The 20,238-nt window shown below is 34.0% G+C and overlaps 1 protein-coding gene across 3 annotated transcripts in view; it reads left to right on the top strand.

Annotated features, from left to right (window-relative positions):
* Positions 1 to 20,238, top strand: part of Eip63E (Ecdysone-induced protein 63E) — an 84,433-nt gene that overhangs the window by 7,523 nt on the left and 56,672 nt on the right. The window contains exon 1 of one of the 3 annotated variants that reach the window (XM_008193179.3): positions 9,360 to 9,610. The exons of the other annotated variants lie outside the window; for them this stretch is intronic. The gene's annotated coding sequence lies outside the window, so the exon portion shown is untranslated. Of the gene's footprint in view, positions 1 to 9,359; positions 9,611 to 20,238 lie in introns of those variants that run through there. 3 annotated transcript variants of the gene reach the window in all.

Here is a 20,238-nt window from a genome sequence, read left to right as displayed (position 1 = left end):
TCAGGTCTTTTTGCTAGAATCTCTAACGTAAATTTTAAACTTGGTTGAAAAGAGTCCTCCGAAACAAAAGAGGAAGGGGAATTACCAATGACACAGACCATGTTATAGAAAAGACAAGTCCCTAGATGTTATTTCGCCGATTACATATGCTGTTAAACTGATTAAAATTACAAAAAAAAGGAGCAGCGATTTACGGAAATTCTAAAATTGTTATTTGAATGTCCCTTGAATTAAGGGCTGTTAAAGTTTTGTTATTATGCCGTTCGTCAATACTACTAACTATATGAAAGAATGGGTCCAAGCCCAAATCAGTGAGAGAAGAGGCAAGTTCTTTCTATTTGGTTTATTTAATATAGATTTTAATTCTGAAATGACATTTTGTGCTCTTGAAAAAAATTTGTCGTAAGAAATTGCTTTTGGTTGTTTTGAGTGTTTGTGCCATGTTACCTTCATAGAGCTTTTTACAAGCGATGATAATTTAATTAAAATCGAAACGTCGCTAAAAATATAAAGTTTAATTACTCCTTGCCTTAAACAACCAAAAACAATTTCTTCCGTCATATATTTTGATGATAATAATTGGCTAAGGTTTCGATTTATTGAGATTCCGTAAAAATAATAACATTTTCTGTCTGTCTGAGGAGTTCAAAGACGAGAGAAAAAGTGCACATAGTCTAAAAGCAAGCGGTCGCGCTGCCGTAATGAGGAAATTGAATTTCTTTCCGTTTTCTGCAAGAATCGCCAGAAATAATGGCCACTCAAAGTCCAGGAGCCGTTGTCTGTGTAGTGTGCGATCTTTTCGCGCCCTCCTCCCTGTCGGAATGAATTTCTCTTTTTCCTCAATGACGGCAATATTCGAAAGGAACGAGCGTCGTCTTGTTTGTAAACTTTCCCGCATATTGTGCTCCGGTATTATTATGAGGTGGCCCGGCATTGTGCCGTGGCCGCGCTAAAGCACTCCATCGCCTCCGGGACCTTTTATTAGTTTTCCCGTTTCGTAATTTCGATTCGTCCTTTCGATTGAAAAATACCCCGCAGATACGACTGCAAATGGTAGCCGGAACGCTCCGGGGAACGCAGACGGTCCCTTGTTAACTATTTCCCTCCCGGTTTTTGCCCCCGTGTCGCTTTTGCCGGGGGAGATTACGATACTAAATGGATTTGTATCGTCCGAGCCGGAGGGCGGCCCCAAATTTTTCACAGTGGAATCTAATTAAACACTCGAGTCGATGATTTAGGTGCATTGCGGACCAGCACGCCAAAAATATTTTTCAAAGGTGTCTTACTTCATCTCCAGAGTGTTGTTACGTTTAACGAGAGGCGCCACGCGATGTAAAAATTTTAAAGGAGTTTTGCGCACGCAACTTTAAACAATCAAATGAGAAGTTGTCGGTAACTGAAATGAGAATTGTACTCGGCTTGAGTGGATTTCAGCGTTTCCACGAGGACAAATCTTTTGAGGGGCTTTCCACTCTCATACGTGTTTCAGACAGGAGAACAAATGAGCAACTCCTGCAATTTCTGCGAGAGACTAATTGCAAGTGCGAGACTTGGGTTCTCGCGTGATTCGATCCCTTCACCTCCACGAGGTATTACGATCGGAAAATTAACCGGCGATGCTTTAATCAATCTAGTTTAGGACATAATAGGGAGATTTTTCCCCCGTCCTGAGTAATTATACCATTAGCAAGTGTTTGGTTGCTAAACCTGAGAGGCTCAAATTAATTTATGCGACAGGAGCGATCCTGGGTGTGGAACACCATCATTTCGCAAAAGAACGGGCATTCATCATGGACAGAAGCGGGAAAACGCTAATGTAAACATTTACAATGGTAGAATTAATTCTCTTATCTTAATTGCGATCAAAGCGGAACACTTTGGGTTTGTGTTATTAGATCGCGTGATGAGGGTGAAGAGAAATTTTTGCATATAGGTTTGGAAAGAGCCACAGGTTTGCCTTGAAACTTCCGAGAAATTCTTGAAAAGTCGGAGATTTTTCTCTATACGATCGGTATGCAAACGGGAGTGCAATAAAGGTGTGTCCTTGTAAAGAGGAGAGAATGGCAAAAATGCGTTCGGAAGTCGCGTGATGAGCGAAGATGACACGATTTGTGTACATAGCTTCAATTCGAAGAATCTCGCGGTAATTGACGCGCGATTTGGCCGAGTGAAATGCAAAGGCGGATATGTCCTAGCACAGGACCTCAATTCCATTGAAAATGCATGGAATTTATTATACCAAGCGGTGTTATTGATACTTGACGAGGTTACGAGTGTGGCATTAGAAAGTCAAATATTTTTCGGCAAGGATCAGTCCGACAGTCTCCAGACAATTACTCGACAAAGTTCGAACATTTCGAAAAAACACTCATCTATTTGAAGTTAAGTTTGTAACCAATACTCAAAAATAATTATTTGAAAATCAAGTTATTCGCATCAATTTGAAGTTATTCCTTATCTGTTACTGTTAACCGATGATAAAAAATTTCACAATAGTATATTATTATACGAGTTTTATAAGACGTTATATTGTGGCACGAATGGTTTTGGAGCACGACGAAGGAGTGCTCCAGTAGTATGAGTGCCACAATTCATCCCTTACTTGTTACTGTTAACCGATGATAAAAAAAATCTACAGTAGTATATTATTATACGAGTTTTATAAGACGTTTTATTGTAGCACGAATGGTTTTAGAGCACGACGAAGGAATTGAGTGCCTCAATTAGGTCTTATAAAGCGTGTGTAATATACTATTTTTTCGACTTTTTATTTTTATTGTTTGTTTTTGTTTAGTTAATTGATCAAAATCTGTTCAAACTATTTCCTCTTAATTTTGTTAATTATTCGGACTTTATCAATAAACGACTTGACGCTTTTGACAAATCACACACTAAGTTACAGTGATGACTGATGGTGATGACACTCAGCCCAGCACTGCCAATACAACTCCTATAAGTTTACTAAAAGGAGTTGCACAAAATTTCTTTTTGTGAAACCAAAGTAGAAAAAAAAAATGTTTTTTACATGAATAATCTTGCAAGATTTCATTGACAGTGTGGAATACATTGATGAGTTTTTTCTCAAATTTAACATAGGGAATGATGGGTATGTTTAGAGTTGAAAAAAATCTCTGTACAGTCCAGTCACTTAACGTCCAAAAAAGGTTTGTAAATTAAGGTAACCAAAGAAAACTTAAAAAACAAGACTTAATTAATTATAATAAATATGCATATCGAATGATTAGCCAGTAGATATTAAAACAACAATGCATTAAAGATTTACTTTAAACAAATAAAAACAATAATATAAAAAAATCTGCAAAAGAATTTTTTTTTCAAAATTTAATAAGTAAACTGGGAGTGATTCTTTCAAAATAAGAAAAAAGCTTTTCTGGGCTTATATCTGAAAACGCTTCCTGAAGAAACTAGCAGATAGTGGATAAAAGACCTTTTTGAAATGCTTTTATTTAAATTGTTTTGTTGTTGTCTTTCACATGTTGCGATGAGCAAACCAAATGAAGATATGTTTACAAACACTCTAAATACGAGGGCGTATTTCTATGTTTCTACCTACGAATGGGAAAGGTAATGTTGCCAAACTGACTAATAAAAAATATGTAATAGTGTTTAAGTTATACAGGCTTTTCGATCTACATGTACACCCTACATTAGAAGTTTTGTAAGTTCTAATAATCCGTTTCAAGTTGGAGTCACTTCCTGTTACACCGAAAGTCGCTATCAACTTTCTTATTTTAAATGGCAAGCTACGTTTTTCATTGCGTTTTTGAATTAGTCGAGATATTCTAAGGGAGTTTTCATCAGCTTTTGTTAATACCTAAATTTGCGAGATGTTTAATTTTTTTGAAAAAATTTTTGGATTTGCACTTTTTACTTAAAAAACGGTAACTGTAATGTATTTGGAAGATAAAAAAAGAAAGCCTTGGTATATCTGTTCTTCACTGTATTCAAAAATTTTGTAAAAGAAATTTAAGGTTAAATTCAGACAACTTCAAGTACCCCTAACTTAGTTTTTTCAAATGGAGTGCCTTAATTTTTATTTTTAGTATATGGAGAATTTTTTCTGCATCCATCTGTATTAGCATTTCCTATACCTGTCAGAGCCTGTGATAGTATATGTTAGTTTTCTTGACATTGTGGGAAACTCGTTACTTAACCACCGCTCTTTTTGCATAGTTCACCAAATATTTCTGATCAAACAAACCACAAATTTAACCACAAATTTTGTTAAAAATTTTGTTGTCCAAAGAAAGATATAAGCTTTCTCTTTCAAACGAGGTGATAACTAGGAACTACTGAAAGATGCAAATCCAAAAAAAAAATAATTACACTAAATATTTTGTAAAGGGCTAAATTCTATAGGGGAAGCTTGGGAAAACTTCTTTAGCATAATTCAAAAACGCAATAACGCTTTCTATTTAAAATAAGAAGTTGATAGCGACTCAAAAATATTTTTATTGAGCAGGACCTAACAGATTTTGGTTGTATACAAATTTTCAGATGACTATCGTTATTAGATCTTCTAATGTAAGGATTAGAACAACCTGTATAATGCATTCAACAACTTGATTCTGACCCTTCTTTGCCACTTTTCAATCGAAACAAAGATCCCGTGACGTTAACTGAGTTAAAAATCTACAGGGCATGATATGGAATTGGACAGGTAATGGAGCGGCAAGAAAGCGGTCAGTCAAAGCGTGCCCAGAAGAACTATATCGGTTTGTGTGCGAGTGCAGAGCCATCAATAAATCGACTAAATTTAAATAATGCCCTCGTAAAATTGGATACGCGTCTTCAGGCAACCGATAAAAGATTGGAGATAGTGAGAGGAGGGTTCCCTTTATTGGATGACCTTTGAGAGCAGATCCAACAAATCTCTGTTTAAACAAAAATTGTTGTGAATGTCAGCAGAATATTAAGTTTTTGAGTGTTCGATATGTATTTCCCGACATCAAAGCGAACTTTTTCATTGGTTCTAATTTGTAAATTGTCGGTGAGGCAGCTTGATAAAGCCAATTTGCGTCCCGTCTGTTACATTAGCTCCGCTTTGGTCTGACTGTTGTGATGTATAATTTGCATAATGGAAGTCCGTAAGAGAGATTTTAGCGGTGGCACGCAGAACCCGCCGCTGTCGACTTCCGGCCCGCACCCGGAACCATCAAGTCTGATGAACGTGATCGCTTTAATTGCTCATAAACTAAAACTTGCGACTTTTTTCCCTCAACCCTCGCTATTAAGTTGTTTTGATAAGAGGGCGCCGCAACGATTATGATTTGGGATAGTGGTGGTGCAGTTGAGACGAGGGTGCGAAACGCGATATCCCCTCAGGTAGAGGACGCGATGGATGAAATGTGGCAACAGCCATAATGGTGCGTGAAAATTTACGGCACTAGGAGTTGATGTATGCCGTTTCAGCCATTGTGCTTAATATAAAGACAGAGTCGAGCACTTTTTGGGGGACGAAAAGATCGAAGTGTTTTACAACATGTCAGCTTGCGGGATGTGACGCATGGCTTATCGCTGTTGCAGCTTCGCGCCATCATCGGCTGCTCTTTCATCTTGCTCAAAATGCGATATGATAGTGACATACTTTGAGCTTTATCAAATGTGAAAGGATGGAGCTGTGTAAAGTTCTAAATTACCGCAATTTTCTGATGAGCAGCGAGGAAAATGAAAATGGGCTACTTTGTGTAAAGAGTAGAACATTCATTTGGGATTTGGGACGAGTTTGGCCACAATTTCGCTCCATTGCCAAGCTATCCGTGTTTCGTTACATTTTTCTAAATAACGTCTTGAGATTGCAGAGGTTTCAAATCGATACCTCTGCAACAATTCAAACGAATAACTAAATACATTGAGAATGAGGCGACCAACCGGAGTGTTTTATCCAGAATAGAACTCTTTTTTTGTTGTATGCTTTTCCTGTCAAAATGACAATAAAAAAACAGTGAAAGCTCATTTTTTGTGGTGAATATCGTATACACATAACGTACTAGTGACATTCTCAAACATACTATTCTTAAATACTAATTAGTTTTTGAGGTACGAGTACCTACAGTGAAAATATACATAATTTGAACAAACTCGCTTGTATAATTAAAAAAAATTAACAAATACAGAATGCTCGAAGAAAATAACCTTGAAACATTTTGGGGAAACTTTCTTAGATCAAAATAAGAAAAAAAATCCTGTAGGTAGACCTACGTCCGGAAATGCTTCGTGACGGAACAACAGCCTAAATAATTTTTAACTTTGGAATTAAGTGGGGGCACATTTAAGAAAAAACTAGTTTATCTCGAAAACAGTGTGTCGAGTCGCTCAGAAATTAGATGACAATTTTTTTTTAATAAATCAGTCAATAAATCGAATCTGGACAAAAATTTTCATAAAGCTTCCAAAACAAAATTTTACTCCATTGCCTTCGCAATATTATTATAAGGTCATGGAAATTATGTGCGCATTCGAAATTTCAGCTTAATGAAATAACAGGAACTGGACCATATTTTTAGATGTCCAAGTGTTTGTTCCTATATGTATAGTGGCGTATAGTGTTTTATACGACATTATAAAAATATGTAGTCTATTTTTTTTATATTCAACTTGTCGAAGAGCCGTCGCGTCGGGTTAGCATTACCTACTCTAAATAGTACCATTTAATTGGCAAATTCAATTTATAAATCTGTTAATAAATTTAAATTCATTTCTTATTAACATAGCTTTCACGAACACATCGAGTCATTTCTACGACTAACGAATTCAAATTTTATTGATTGCAAAATCTAATCCTACAATCACGTTCGATTTGTCAAATGTGATTTGCCAAGTGTTATATACAGAAGACAGCTAGTTTGAAAAGTAGTTAAACCTGATTTTTTAGGGTTGTACCGTTTTTTCTTTATCAGAATTTTGACAAATTTTGATTCTAAGAAAAAATCAACTAGTATTTAATCAAGCACATACTATAAAGATCACTTCAGTTTACTTTTAATTTTTGAAATTACAGTAGAACTTCGACTTGAATTTTTGATAACTTGAATTTTTTGATAACTCAAACGTTGGAATGTCTAGTTATCTCAAACCTTTTTGACGAATCCTGGTCCCTAATTTAGCCTTCTAAGTTGAACTTTTTCCCCCACCACTCATGCTTTAAGCCTAGCAAAAAATTTTGTTCGTACCTATTTCAACAATATTTAAACATCGTTTATCTTACGTACAATGACACAAGAAATAATAAAAAATATGTTTTGGCAGCGTAATGTGTAATATCGAATTACTTTTTTTGTTGATATTTTTTCGATATTTTCCTGCAACTGTCTGTTCGAGTTACCGAAGTTTGACTGTATTTATATGCCGGTGCAATTATTCAGTTATACAGGCTGATTCTTGTAAGGCTTACATTAGAAACTTTTTATCTTTTAACTTATCTAGAGTTTTAAAATTCTGTATAGATCCAAATAGGCCATTCTGAGTTTAACTAAATTATTTTCAAAATAAATGATCTTCTGGAACGACGAGAAATTTTAAATTGTAACCATTTATTTTTATTGCATTTTTGAATTAATTTCTTGAAACTGACTAAAATGTACCCTAGTTTGTATTTATCTGTCAGTTTTTGAAGTATGTTAATTTTTTTATGCAAATTCTCATTAGTAAGGCTTCATTTAAAATATCACAGCTCTTGAACCCTTTACAATAAGTGAATGATTTTTTTTGCTTTTGATAACCAAGGGTTTGAAGGGTTTTTTCAATCAAAAGAAAATATATTTTTTATATATCTATCTCTTACAGTTTTTGATATAGCAAAAAACGAAATTTTATTTTATTATTTTTATTTTTAATCGAGCGCAAACTTGCGAAAAATACGATAAAGTTGTGCTATTAATTAGAATTAGATGGCAGACTGACTGAGTTACTTTACATTTAATTCTCAACTTATAATAATAAACCATGCATAATTAAATATAATTGCTTTACTACTGCTTATTTGACAGTGAATCAACTAAGAACTAAATAAAATTTGAAGTTTGACAATTGCTGACCATTTTGCAAGGCCTACTCTATTAACGATAAAAATTACAATGTAAAATCCTTTTTTTTTAATTATTTCAAAATGTAAGAGATAGGCACAGGAAGTGTTGATAAAAGTCACCATAAATGTCGATGTTCTTTCGACTGCCGTTAAGAAAGTAGGGTCGTTCCATTTGAAAAAACTAAGTTATTGCCGTTTTTTATTACTATTTTGAAGCAATGATAATAGCTTTGAATTTTGACAGTTTACAATTTTGAAAATTCTAGATGGCTCTTCGAAAAAATTATTCATTTATCGCAAAGGGTTCAAGGGTTGTGATATTTTGAATAAACCTCTGGAAATGAAACTTTTAACAAAAAACTCGTTTTTCATTAATTACTGGCTGGAAATAGTGTAGCAAATTTTCGATAAAATTAGTTGATTAAAACGAACTTTAATCTGGAGTTTTCACTTTAACACTACTTGTCGAAAAAAACAAACAAAACGATCGTGTTTTACATTAACTGTTTGGTTAAAATGGGAATAATTTCTAAAGCTGTGGACGGTTGGTCAATAAGACGGATTGATTTCCAAAAATTCCACACTCATTTTTTTGAAAATAATAAATGAAAGAAAGGTTTCTAATCAAGAGCAAGATGAATTTCCTCAGGTATCTAATGATTGGAATCACGATCGCCTAGAGAACATGTTACACTAGCGAAAAAAATAGTATTCCATTTTATTTTGGCCACAACTGTAATTTAGAAATATCGGCTATGGGTATATCCCTTGACCAAAATCATCCTAAAAAAGTTAACCATCGCAGAATTTACTTAATTTATCATTGTCACTTTTTTACTTCATTCGTAGGTAGAAACGTATAATTACGCCCTCGTATTTGGTGTTTATAAACATACCTTTCTTTGATTTGCTCTCAGTTCAATAAATAATCGAATTAATTTTATATAGAGTTCGGAATGTCATGGTTTTTAGCTGACTGCAGTGCCATTATTGTCCTTTTCCCTGCAGCTTCCTCGTGAACCTCCTCCGTGTCGAATTGTCTGAGCCGTGCAAACTCCGTCCAAATTCCACCTATAAATAACCGAGAATCCCACTGTAAACACTGCAGCGCATCGGTTTGTTTGTATTGCAAAATCGCGGTCTCCATCCACAAACACTGTCGAATCCTCTTACGAAATTTTTCTAATGTCCTTTGAAAGTGTCGAACGTGAGCTCCTCATCCCCAGCCCTCACGCACCCTCAATCAGAGCGTGCGCTCGGCGTCACAACGCTTGTTTACGGCGTCTCTTTGTGCGGGTTTGACGTCGAACAGTCACTCACGAGTCCCCCGTCGAACCGCAATAATCGCGTTCTAAAACCGGACAAAACGCCGACGATCATGATTCATTCAGTCATGCCGGCGGTGTCCTGGTGAGAGATTCGCCGTGTGAGTGCTTTTGACCGAAGTTTTGCCAAAGACTCGGTGCGTGTGGTGGATGAGAGCCTCTGGTGGCGTGGTGGCGAAGAGGACCTCCAGGTGTCTGTGCCATCTCGAATTCGGGCGAGGAACGAGCGGAGCGTAGAGTACGTATCGAGGTCGTTTGAATCATCGCCGTTTCCTTAGCTCGTTCCATTGAAATCTCCCTAATGAAAGTGAATTAAAGACACTCGGTTGCAAGGGAGGCTAATTATTTTTTATAGCTTCATCGAGCCGAGTGGTGCTTGAGTCAGAAGGGACGTTAATTTTCCTAATGGATTTTAACGTCGCGATTATTTCAAAGCCGCACCTCGTGTCCAGGTGGAAATGACCTCGACTTTTCGGTTAATGAACGAGCGGAGAATTACAATAAATGTTCGAAGAGTCTCCGCGATCTAGGTCAGATGTTATCGTCGCTTATCTCCCGTTCTTATCGTCGCGTCTTGTCCTTAAATCGCAGGAATGTTGAACGAGTCCGGACTTATTATCACGTGGGAGTTAATATAATTTCTCTTAATTGAAGCGCCGTTTAAATTTGCATAAGTGAGGATCGAGTCAAGCTGAAGACTTGTATTTTATGCAGATTTTACTGTTTGTATCTCACTACATTTCACGGCTGTTTGGATTAAAACCAGATTAAATGAAAACCTAGATGGGTATCGAGGTTTTAATATAAATTAGGGAAGCTTTAAGTAAGTTATTTGTAAGAGGAATTAAGCTATAAATTTGAATCAGGAGGGGTTAGTTTTTGCAGTCTCCTTGATTGAATGGGAAGAGATTTGCTTACGGTACGAGAGAAACAAAGGAAAGTCCACTTATCTAAACAATAACATTCAGTGTGAAAGTTGCATCCGATAATTGATTAGAAAGAATGAAGAGAATACCGTTCTAGAACTGCAAAAACACCACGGAAAATTTTGCACTTAGCGCTGCTATAAATCCAGCTGTCAAACAATAAAAGCAGCTCTTAAGAATATAACGTTTAGCGATGGAAAAACATTTTCCCGGTTGCAAAAATGACGAATGATGATTAATTGCTCGGATAGCAAACTGACCACGTGATAAAAAACACCAGCGGCCTGGAAGACAACATAAATTGTAAAATCTTATTGATACAGACTGAAAAATATGAGACATCTGTCTGTCGGATTATGACATTTAAATTGAGTAATTGGCATCAACAAGTTTGCCAGGAATGTATCTAGAAGTGCAAAAAAAAATTAGATGTTATAAAACAATTAATGTGTTGTGCAAAAATAAATAAGTTTAAAAGAAATAACAAAACTCTTTTTTATAAAAAAATTGGCAGGAGCACCTATCGGCTTATCCGTGGCCAGAAATTTTGCTTGTTTGTTGTTGTTGGTTTTTTTTTTGTTTCTTTGGTTAAAATATTACTCTTGCTTTCTTATTGAAGTTTGTCAATTTCTGTGAATTTTGGCTGCACTTTTGTCTTTGAACACAAGCAAGTTCTAAATTCTTCTTCATCTTTAGTTATCATTTTTTTAGTTATTGTCAGGCTCATCTATGATGCATTTTTATCATTTTCTTTCTAAAATTGGAGACTGATAAACAAAACTGTACATATTATATATTGCGTCTAAATTTGGATGATCTTTTTTTTATGACTTGTGGTTTCACACTTTTCCTCTTAACATTTACAAAAACTGGCTATTGGTTTCTATTTTTCTGTTATCGTCTCAAATTTTTCATATAGTATATTTGCTTTTTGAATTTTCAAATGTAACCTACCTAATAAAAATTTAGTGAAAGAGTTGATACAGGTCCATTTTATATTTTAGATTAAAGATTAAAATATTCAAAAATTCTCGCTTAAATTTTGAAGATGTTTTTTGGTATGGAAAGACGAAAAGCTACTGTTTTTACGTATGGAAATAACAAGAAATTGAGGCTGAAGGTGGTAAAATTATCATAATACAAAACAATAGTTAATTCACCTGTTAGAAAGGGGTTTGATAACACAAGAAATGTTGGAAAATGTAAGACAAAGTTTTGTAAATAGATTGTATCATTGCATAGAAGTTGGGGGTGGACATTTTGAGCAATACATTCGTCAAATTGAGTTATTTTTTCATAACTATTTTTATTTGCTCTCATAGCAATCTACGCAATATTTATTTTTTTAGTGGGGGGGGGGGCTTTGTTACTTTATTTTGTTACTTAAAAAGTAGAAACATTAGGACAGATATCATTTCTTAGTCACTTTATACCAAAAAACATTCAAAATTTGAACGGGAGGGTTCTACGTTGACATTTAAAATTAAAAAAAACTAGATGAAAGACAATGATAGACAATGAAAGCAGCTTCAAAATGATGTGTCACTCGACCCTTCTTGCTATTTAAATTTTTTAATGGGGTGGCTCTGGGCGCCAGAGGGCTGCAGAAAATAACTTTGAAACCAGCATAAAATTTGGTCCCTTTTTAAATTAAAGTTGACCGGTTTCAGCGTTTTTTCTCAACTTGGTGGTGCAAATTTTAGTCGATCTTCAGAAATTATTATTTTGTTCCCATAAGTTTAAATTAAGTCAATAATTTTCATTGAGAATTTAATAGGCGAAAATGGTCAAGAGTTTGAAAATTTTGATTATTAGGTATCTTCATATATTAATAATTGTTGGGTAAATAATTATTTTTTCAAATGTTCTTTAAAAATTACTAGTATTTTTGTCCAGTTCGTTTACACTTTCGTCTTTTTGAATGTTTTTTCCCTTCTTTAAATACAATGTTTGTCATAGTGGGCCCAAGCCCGCATCTTGACGCCCCTCCCATGCAAACAGTAGTTTTCCGAGGGGTTTTAATTGACGAGGTGGATGTCTGTCGCCCCTCGACGTGTCGTGTTTACCAAATGAATTTCGTTTTGTCAACATCCGGCAGACGGGAACCCCTCAAAAATGGACAATCACGTCGGGATTAACGTGTTTATCAAAATTCGCGCCGATGAAAATAGAACGTGGTTGAAAGGTAGTGCGCCCACGAGTGAATGTGGCGATTTTTCGATCCAGTTTTTAACAAAACACGAGAGATAATTTCGTTTATTGTTGGCCAAGAGGTTGGGAAAAATTCGATTTGTGTCACTCAGCTGCCACTAAATCGTGATGTCACTCCATTTTCCGCGCTGATTAATCGATCAAATCTCTGTATGCACATCAATTATACGAGCTGTGATTAAAAAAAAGCCATTTTTTAGGCGGAAATGGGGCGATCCATCAATTTCCCCATGTTTTTTCCGAGGGAAAATTCGAATGTCTGCGTTTTATATTTTTGAGAAGTGCTTCTTGGAGAGGAGAGAATCATTCAATGTCGACACGTCCGTCACTAAACTGACACTTTTCCCCTTATCAATCATTTTCAAGGCGGGATTGCCAAAGCTAGGAGTGAGGGTTGGTTGATTCGTTGCATAATAATTAATTCATAAATTATTGCATTAAAAATTTGGGATTGCCCACACATGGAGTAACAAAGTTAGTTGGTCTCAAGGTAGCTCCTTGACAGTCGCTTGCACTTTCGGTGAATTCGGAAATAAAATTAACTAGACGCCCTCTGGTGACGACTTTTGAACTATGTCGAAAACAGTAACGAAATTTTCCTAATTCCCCATTTAATTGACATCTAATAAATTATTTAACAATTTTGCGTGTATAGTGTTAATTGCTTACATTGGAGAGAATCACTTTTCAAGTACGTGGTGGTAAATACTAGCTTTGACTTTGGTTCTGCGGTTCTTCGTGGTATAAAGTGTTTATTGTTGGAATTTGAAAGTGGATAAAAAGTGAAAAAGATTTAAATGTTCATTACAAAGTGTTATCAAACAGTTGTCTAATTAAAGACTATAGTAATGGATCACAGCGAACACAAAGTTGGGCTCAAGAAACCAATAAATTAGTGAAGTTTGTGAATTTTAGGTTAGAATTTTTCCACTGATAAAATCATGAAATACTTCGATAAATCAACAAAACTACAATTAAGATTAACAACTGCTAATACACTTAAACGTAAATTATGCCAAAAGGTAGGCTTTTCAATGTCTTTGTAATTATTTTCCAATAAAGAAAGTGAACTAAACAGTCATTCGTTATTCGTGTTTTCCTCGTCATCTCTAATTTGTCAACATTCGTTTCTTTCACCAAAGATACACTAGTCATTCCGCATTGGCAATGTAATAATTGTGAAGCCTCAAAATTCGTACAACGCTCAAAATATCCGAATAAACATTTTCCCGCCATTTATGGTTACTGTTTTCGACCTAGCTCAGTGGCGCCCCCAACGGTAACTTTACTTCCGAATAGTAATTTTGGTTTTGTGCTATGTTTATTCTCTATTTAATAAATTTGTGCTAACTCGTGTTATTTTTTTAATCAATTCAACCTTTATCACTATTTGGTGCTATTTTTAAAACGCGAGTTATCTTTCCTGTCAGCCCAATGACAAGTACCGGGTGGCTATACTTTATAATCTTGAGTAAATGTATACGAAATCATTGAACCAAAAAATGCCGATAAAATAGCTTGATTCTATTGTAGAAAAATCCGATAAGTTGTCTGTATTTGTTTATTGAGCCACGCCACGTAATAAAATTCCAAACTCATGAAGATATTGAAAACAAATATTCACAATTTCTCGTAAAATCGTCGGTTATTTTTCACTAAAAAACCCACATGGCACTATCAAACGCCGCACCCGCCCATAATAATAAAGCAAACAATAATATTTACACGACCCATCCCAATAAATTAAATCTGTAATTGCGATAATATTTATCCGCCTCGACAGTACACAGTGCCGCCAAGGTAATCCCGGCTTTTCTTTCCATTCACCGAAGGGGAGTTCATTCATTTTTGTCGCATATGCGTTCACAGCCTTGACTTTTATCGTACACAAAGACCGAAACGACCTTTCCTTTAAAACAATGAAGAACGATTATCTGTCCACCTGTGTTGTGAGGTCGCGTGATCGTCCGCCGACCGACTTTGTACGTGAGGGAACGTCGTCGTCCGTTTGTCATGGAAAAATCGGGGAAAAAACGACGATTAATTGCCAGTTCAGCTGTGTCGACCCGAGATGAGAGACAAAACAGAAAGCGGTATTAACAAAGCGAAGCGGTATTAACGTGGCTCTTGTTGCACACTCGAGCGCAAAACTGAAACGCGTTCAAACCGAATTATCGGACTCCGGGAACAGACCGGGAACTTGGCTCCGGGTTGCCGGGGACGGAAATAGAGGTGCGTGGGAATGTACAGTGAAGACGTTGCAATTGTAGGGTGACAAAAGAGAGGTATAATGGATTTTAGATTGGACGAATTTAAGTTGAAAGGGGCGAGATGGGGCTTAGAACTGAAAAGTGAAGCACTTGTATTTGAGAAGTGAATCTTTTTTTAATATCTATTGACACTTTATAATTATTTCGTTTCTTATTTAATTTTTAGTTTCTTTCTTAACAAACCTTTATTCGTTTATTCTTTATTGTAACAGTTTCTTTTCTATTCGTTTTCCACCTTTATTTCCTCAATTTTCCTAGAGTTCTATATTTTTTTGGACAATTTTCTCAATTTTCCTCTTTCTGACTCTTCCACCTTCCAGTTTAGTCACAAGTATGATTATCCGATCCTTTTCCCTTTTCTTCTGATCTGTTTTAATAATTAATTATTTTAATAATAAATAAAAGAAAGCAATGAGATAATACGAAAAACGTAATACAAATTTAAGATATTTTTGAACAGAGGAATAGTATACGAGTGAACTAAAAATTTTGCAGCTACCGCGTAGAAGTTAATAGTGATTAGCAAAGGAGAAGACAAGTAATTAGTATTATAATCTTTCAAAGTACAATATTCATATATTTTCACGTATCTTTTGTTTATTTTTACTGGTGCACTTTTATTTTTTCTCTTACAGTTTTTCTTTTCTTCTCGTTTTTTTAAATGAATATTCTCATTCTCATCTTTTTCTATTTTATTTTCTTATCTTCCCTATTTTTATTTAAGTAATTTTCCAGTCTTCTTCTTTTTGTCTTTCATCTTTCAGGTAAATGCGGCCATCAGAAAGAATATCTTTTTTGTGACTTTCTAGTTTTATTAGAATTTGTTTTTTTTTTTTTCGTTTCTTTGTCTCTGGTTAATCCAGTCTTTATTTTTCTTTTTTCCTCGACTTTTTTCATTCTGTACGTTATTAATTATACAGTTTCTTCAGCTTCTTCTTTTTGCTTCTCTTCTTTCAGCCGAATTCTGTCAACAGAAAGTAGAAACGGTCTTTTGTTTTTTATTCTTTTTGCTAGATTCGGTCATCAGAAGAAAGTACATATGCTCTTAATTTTTTTTATTAACTTTTAGCGTGTAACAAGGTTTCTTTGCCCCTTTTCAATACAGTCTTTTAATCTTCCTTTTCGGCCCTTATTTTCGCCTCAACTTTTATCGTTTGTCTGTTTTAACCAATATCTTTAGCTTTCTTCTTTTTGTCCCTCTTCTTTCAGCCGAATTCAGTCACCAAAAAACAGACGGTCTTAAATTTTCTTTTTTTGAAGGCTTCCTGTTGCAGATTTTAACTTTTATCATATTCTTCCTTTTTCATTTAGAAATTCAGTTTTATTTCTTCCTTGTTTTTCTACAATTATCTTTCTACCTTTATCTATTTTTAACATTTTAAGGGAATGTTCTGACTTTTTTCTTTTTTACTATTTTTTCTCTACCCGATTAGAGCAGTTTATATGATTGTACACGTTTACTAATTTACGTATTTTTTTGTAGCTACTATCATATTTTGCACCAAAATGTCGTTCGTTATGGGGCCAAAAACACGTGTTTACTTTTATTAAGCAGCAGTTTCTACAATGATTTTTTGGAATGGCGAAAAATTTATCTTTTTTATTTTTTTTTGTGGAAAAAATAAATAAATGGAAAATTAAAAAAAAAACTTCCAGAAACTATTAGTATATACAGAAAATTTTTCAAAAACGATTTTTTAAACATTTCTTGATTTTATTAACCTGAATTTTCGTCTACAAAAAGCATTCTTTAAATTCTACAGTTTATTATAAACAAAATATTAAACATAACAATATTATAATTTCAATTTTAATCAAATTATAACAAAAAAATCTGATACGAAGAAATTTAAATTAAATTTAAATGGTGTATAAAAATTGGCTTTTAAGTTGTGAAGATGAAAAATTAGAATAGTTCAAGTACTGAGTATTTTGTAAACCTTACAAAAAATGATAATTCATTAAATCTATTTGGAAAATTTAAAACAAGTAATTTAATTTGTAGGTGTATTTATGTCGCTTTTGTATTATTTTAAAAGAATACAAGTATTAGTCGTTACGTAATACCTTTTGTGTGAAATCACATTAAAATAAAATGATGACCTCGGCGTTAAATTACGTAAAAATCCCATTTTTGGTATTTTCTAAATTTAGGTTTTACCGCACCACATATTAAATAATTATAACGAAACGTGGAGGCTCGAAGGTTTGTTAATTAGCAGACTAGAATAAAATATAAATTAGCTAATTATACCATTTTGCACAAACTTAACCGAATGATTTTAATTAGTCTTTCAACACATTTCTGCCTGTTAAAAATTTTTATGTTTCAATTCACATCATGTGACCACACCATTCTGGAGGTGAACGGGTGACTGATCTGTGATTTGAGTGAAAAAGTGCAAGGAAAACAACACGTCTGGCTAGGAAGCTCGAAAAAATTGAGTAGTTATTGCAGTCCACTTCCTGTCGCAAATTTTCCATTGTTTAAAAAATCATTGAATCCGTTGTGTTATTTTCCTTTTCTCTTCCGATTGTGATCTAAACGCGCTCGTTTACTACATTTCATTTCCGTTTAATGTTTCCATTGAGCATAACGCCGATTATCTAGCGATCTATCTTGATTCATATTTTCGCGGCGCGGCGATTTATCCAACGTCGTCTTAACCTTGTTTTTTTTATCGCGACCATAAACCATTTACAAAATTGACTTCCACCCTTGAAGCAACAGACAGTAATGCAATTAAACGAGGGCTCAGAGTCGCCCTCTTAAAATATTTCGTAATATCCTCGCTCGCTGATAAACAATCTGGCGTTGTTGTAAGAAGTTGATTAAATTCGAGCCCACTCGCAGACACCCACCTGTTATTGCCAGCGATGAAAAATTATTGAATAATCGGTTCGCCTCCAGCGAATTTCGGTCACGACACGACAAATTTCGGTAAAGTCGCTGCCGCTGCAGCAGCTTGCAACGAGCGAGGAATGGTGTTACTGGATATTTGGGTTAAGTCGACGGTTTCTCGTCTGAGTTGCATTATTTTTAGACGGTTTTCACGTGGGAGAAAATTATTATTTATGAGGGATTGTCTGAAATTGGCTCAGTTGCAATCAGCTGAATGGACTGGAACTCAATCCATCTCGAAGGAAATGAAAAACAAAAATTGAACTAATTCAGCTCGAGCTTGATTTGTGTCGGTACAGATAGTTATTTATTGCAATACGAAGTTTAGATATGGATTGGTTCGGTTCCAAGTTTAAGTAGTTTTCGGGTCAAAAATCAACAACTTGACTGATTTAAGGAAACTTGATAATAATAATAATTCATTAATCAACAGTCTAATTTTGGTTATTTGTACACTAATTATTACAAAATGCCAACAACATAAAAATAATAAAATAAAAACATAATACATGGTCATTGTTTCCAAAATAATTTTTACATAAGACTTTAAATTTGTTTATAAGAACAGCAAAGCAAAAATATTTGTCATTAGCCGATGATACAAGGAAATTATACAAATTGCACAAAGATGTTGTTCTTAAGAAAGTGTTGATAATGCCTAGTTTTGGGTAACTTCTAATAAAATGTAGTAAGTCTGTGCTGTCTATAATATTGTTTACAATTTTAATATTAATAAAAAAAAATTGATGGTTTCTCTGCGTAAATTTTGATTTTTAACTGATAGAAAGTAATACATTTGTTAACATTTCTTAATACAGTTTTGCAATATGTCACCTCGTTCATCAACTACTTTAAAAATGTGATCGTTTTTCAAGAATAAATTTTTTCGAAATTCCTTTTAGTTTTTGAGTTATTATTTTTTTTTCAAATGGCACTCTATTACGGCGACTTTTTTGGTAAAAGATTATAGTCTAACAATTACTTCTAATTCAGTAACATTGTTTTTAAACGGAGGAAATTGTTGGTTAGTTAGGGCAGCGACGTTTCGATTTTAATTAACTCATCATCAGGCTTCAATATTGGTAGATCTTCCTTGAAGGTGACATGGCACGAACACTGTTTTGTTTTTAAAGCAGTGGTTTGCTGAAAATAAATTATTAAAGCTGCGTTCCGACCTCAAAACGAAGGTTTTTCGAAGTTGGCCGAAATGGTTGAAGCCATGCATGTCCATATTTGCGAAAAATTTGACGAATCAAATTACTGTAATAAATACAACACCACTGGTACAAAAATAAAATTGTTGAATTAGAAGTAATTTTTAAAGCATAATCTTTTACCAAAAAATCGCCATAGCAATGTGCCATTAAAAAAATTTAATAACTCGAAAACTAAAAGGAATTTTAAATTTTTTTATTGAAAAATGATTTCATTTTTAAAGTAGTTGATGATGTACTAAGTTTTTTCGAAAGATACATGGTTTTTAACCACAAAACGCTTGGCTTCATAACTTAACATAACGCTGTATATGCAGTTTGAATCCAATTTACAGTGTTTTTCGGTAAAAAATGATCTAAAACCGATCGAAAAAAGCATAGTTTTCTATCTTCTTTTGACAAAATATTTTGAATTTTGTGAGGTTCAATAAAAACTTCTCTAAATTAATAGGAAACATTGTATTTTACATCAAAATTTCTCCTTTATTTTGGCAACAGTTTTTGGATTTTATGTTCATATTAAAAAAAATATTCTTTGATTCATAGAAAACAAGCGTTTTGAACATAAATATTTAATTTTCGACTTTGGTTAAACGAAATTTCAGGAATTGTATGCGTTTCCCGGTAAAAACGATCTAAATTTGTCGGAAACATGTATAATTTTTTATCTTTTTTTTGCCAAAATACATATTTCGAATTTTACAAAGTTGAACAAAAAATATTTTATTGTATTTATTTGTGTTTTTGAAGTAGGTAAATCACAATCTTCGATGGAACTTACAAGCTCTAGTTACAACTTTTACTAATTTGAGATTATCTGCATACAGCTTCACCAATTATTATAAGAGACACAAGGACGGTTAAATTACGACAATTGTTGTGGTGAACAATTTTCTGAAAAAAAATTGATGTCATTTTTATTTTTTGAATCATTGAGAAAAATCTTTTTTTTTAATTTTTGTTTTATTTTTAAGCGAAAACCAAAAGAATTAGAAGTTTTTAAAGTAGGACATTCTTCAGGCACTTTTTTTCAAGAAATCTAAATCTGTTATCGCCTTTTCACATAAGTTGGTAGTTGTAAACTTGCCTTTAACAAAGCTTGATTAATTATTCTGTGTGCATGGTTAAACAAAACGGTGCACAAAATATTGTCAAAATTTTTCAAAAAACTTGAATTTAAACATTTCCATAATTATTTGTATGACATTGTGATCTAGACTTCGAAATTTTCCAGCAACCTGGGAATGTACATTTTTTCTATAATTAAATTTAACAAATCACAAAAAGGTTGTCAAAAGTAGTTTAAGCGTCTTTGATGATGCAAGAACACCATCGTGAGGTTG

The sequence above is a fragment of the Tribolium castaneum genome, chromosome 1 (assembly GCF_031307605.1).
Source record: "Tribolium castaneum strain GA2 chromosome 1, icTriCast1.1, whole genome shotgun sequence".
NCBI lineage: Eukaryota > Metazoa > Arthropoda > Insecta > Coleoptera > Tenebrionidae > Tribolium > Tribolium castaneum.
This window is presented reverse-complemented; position numbering and strand designations above follow the sequence as displayed.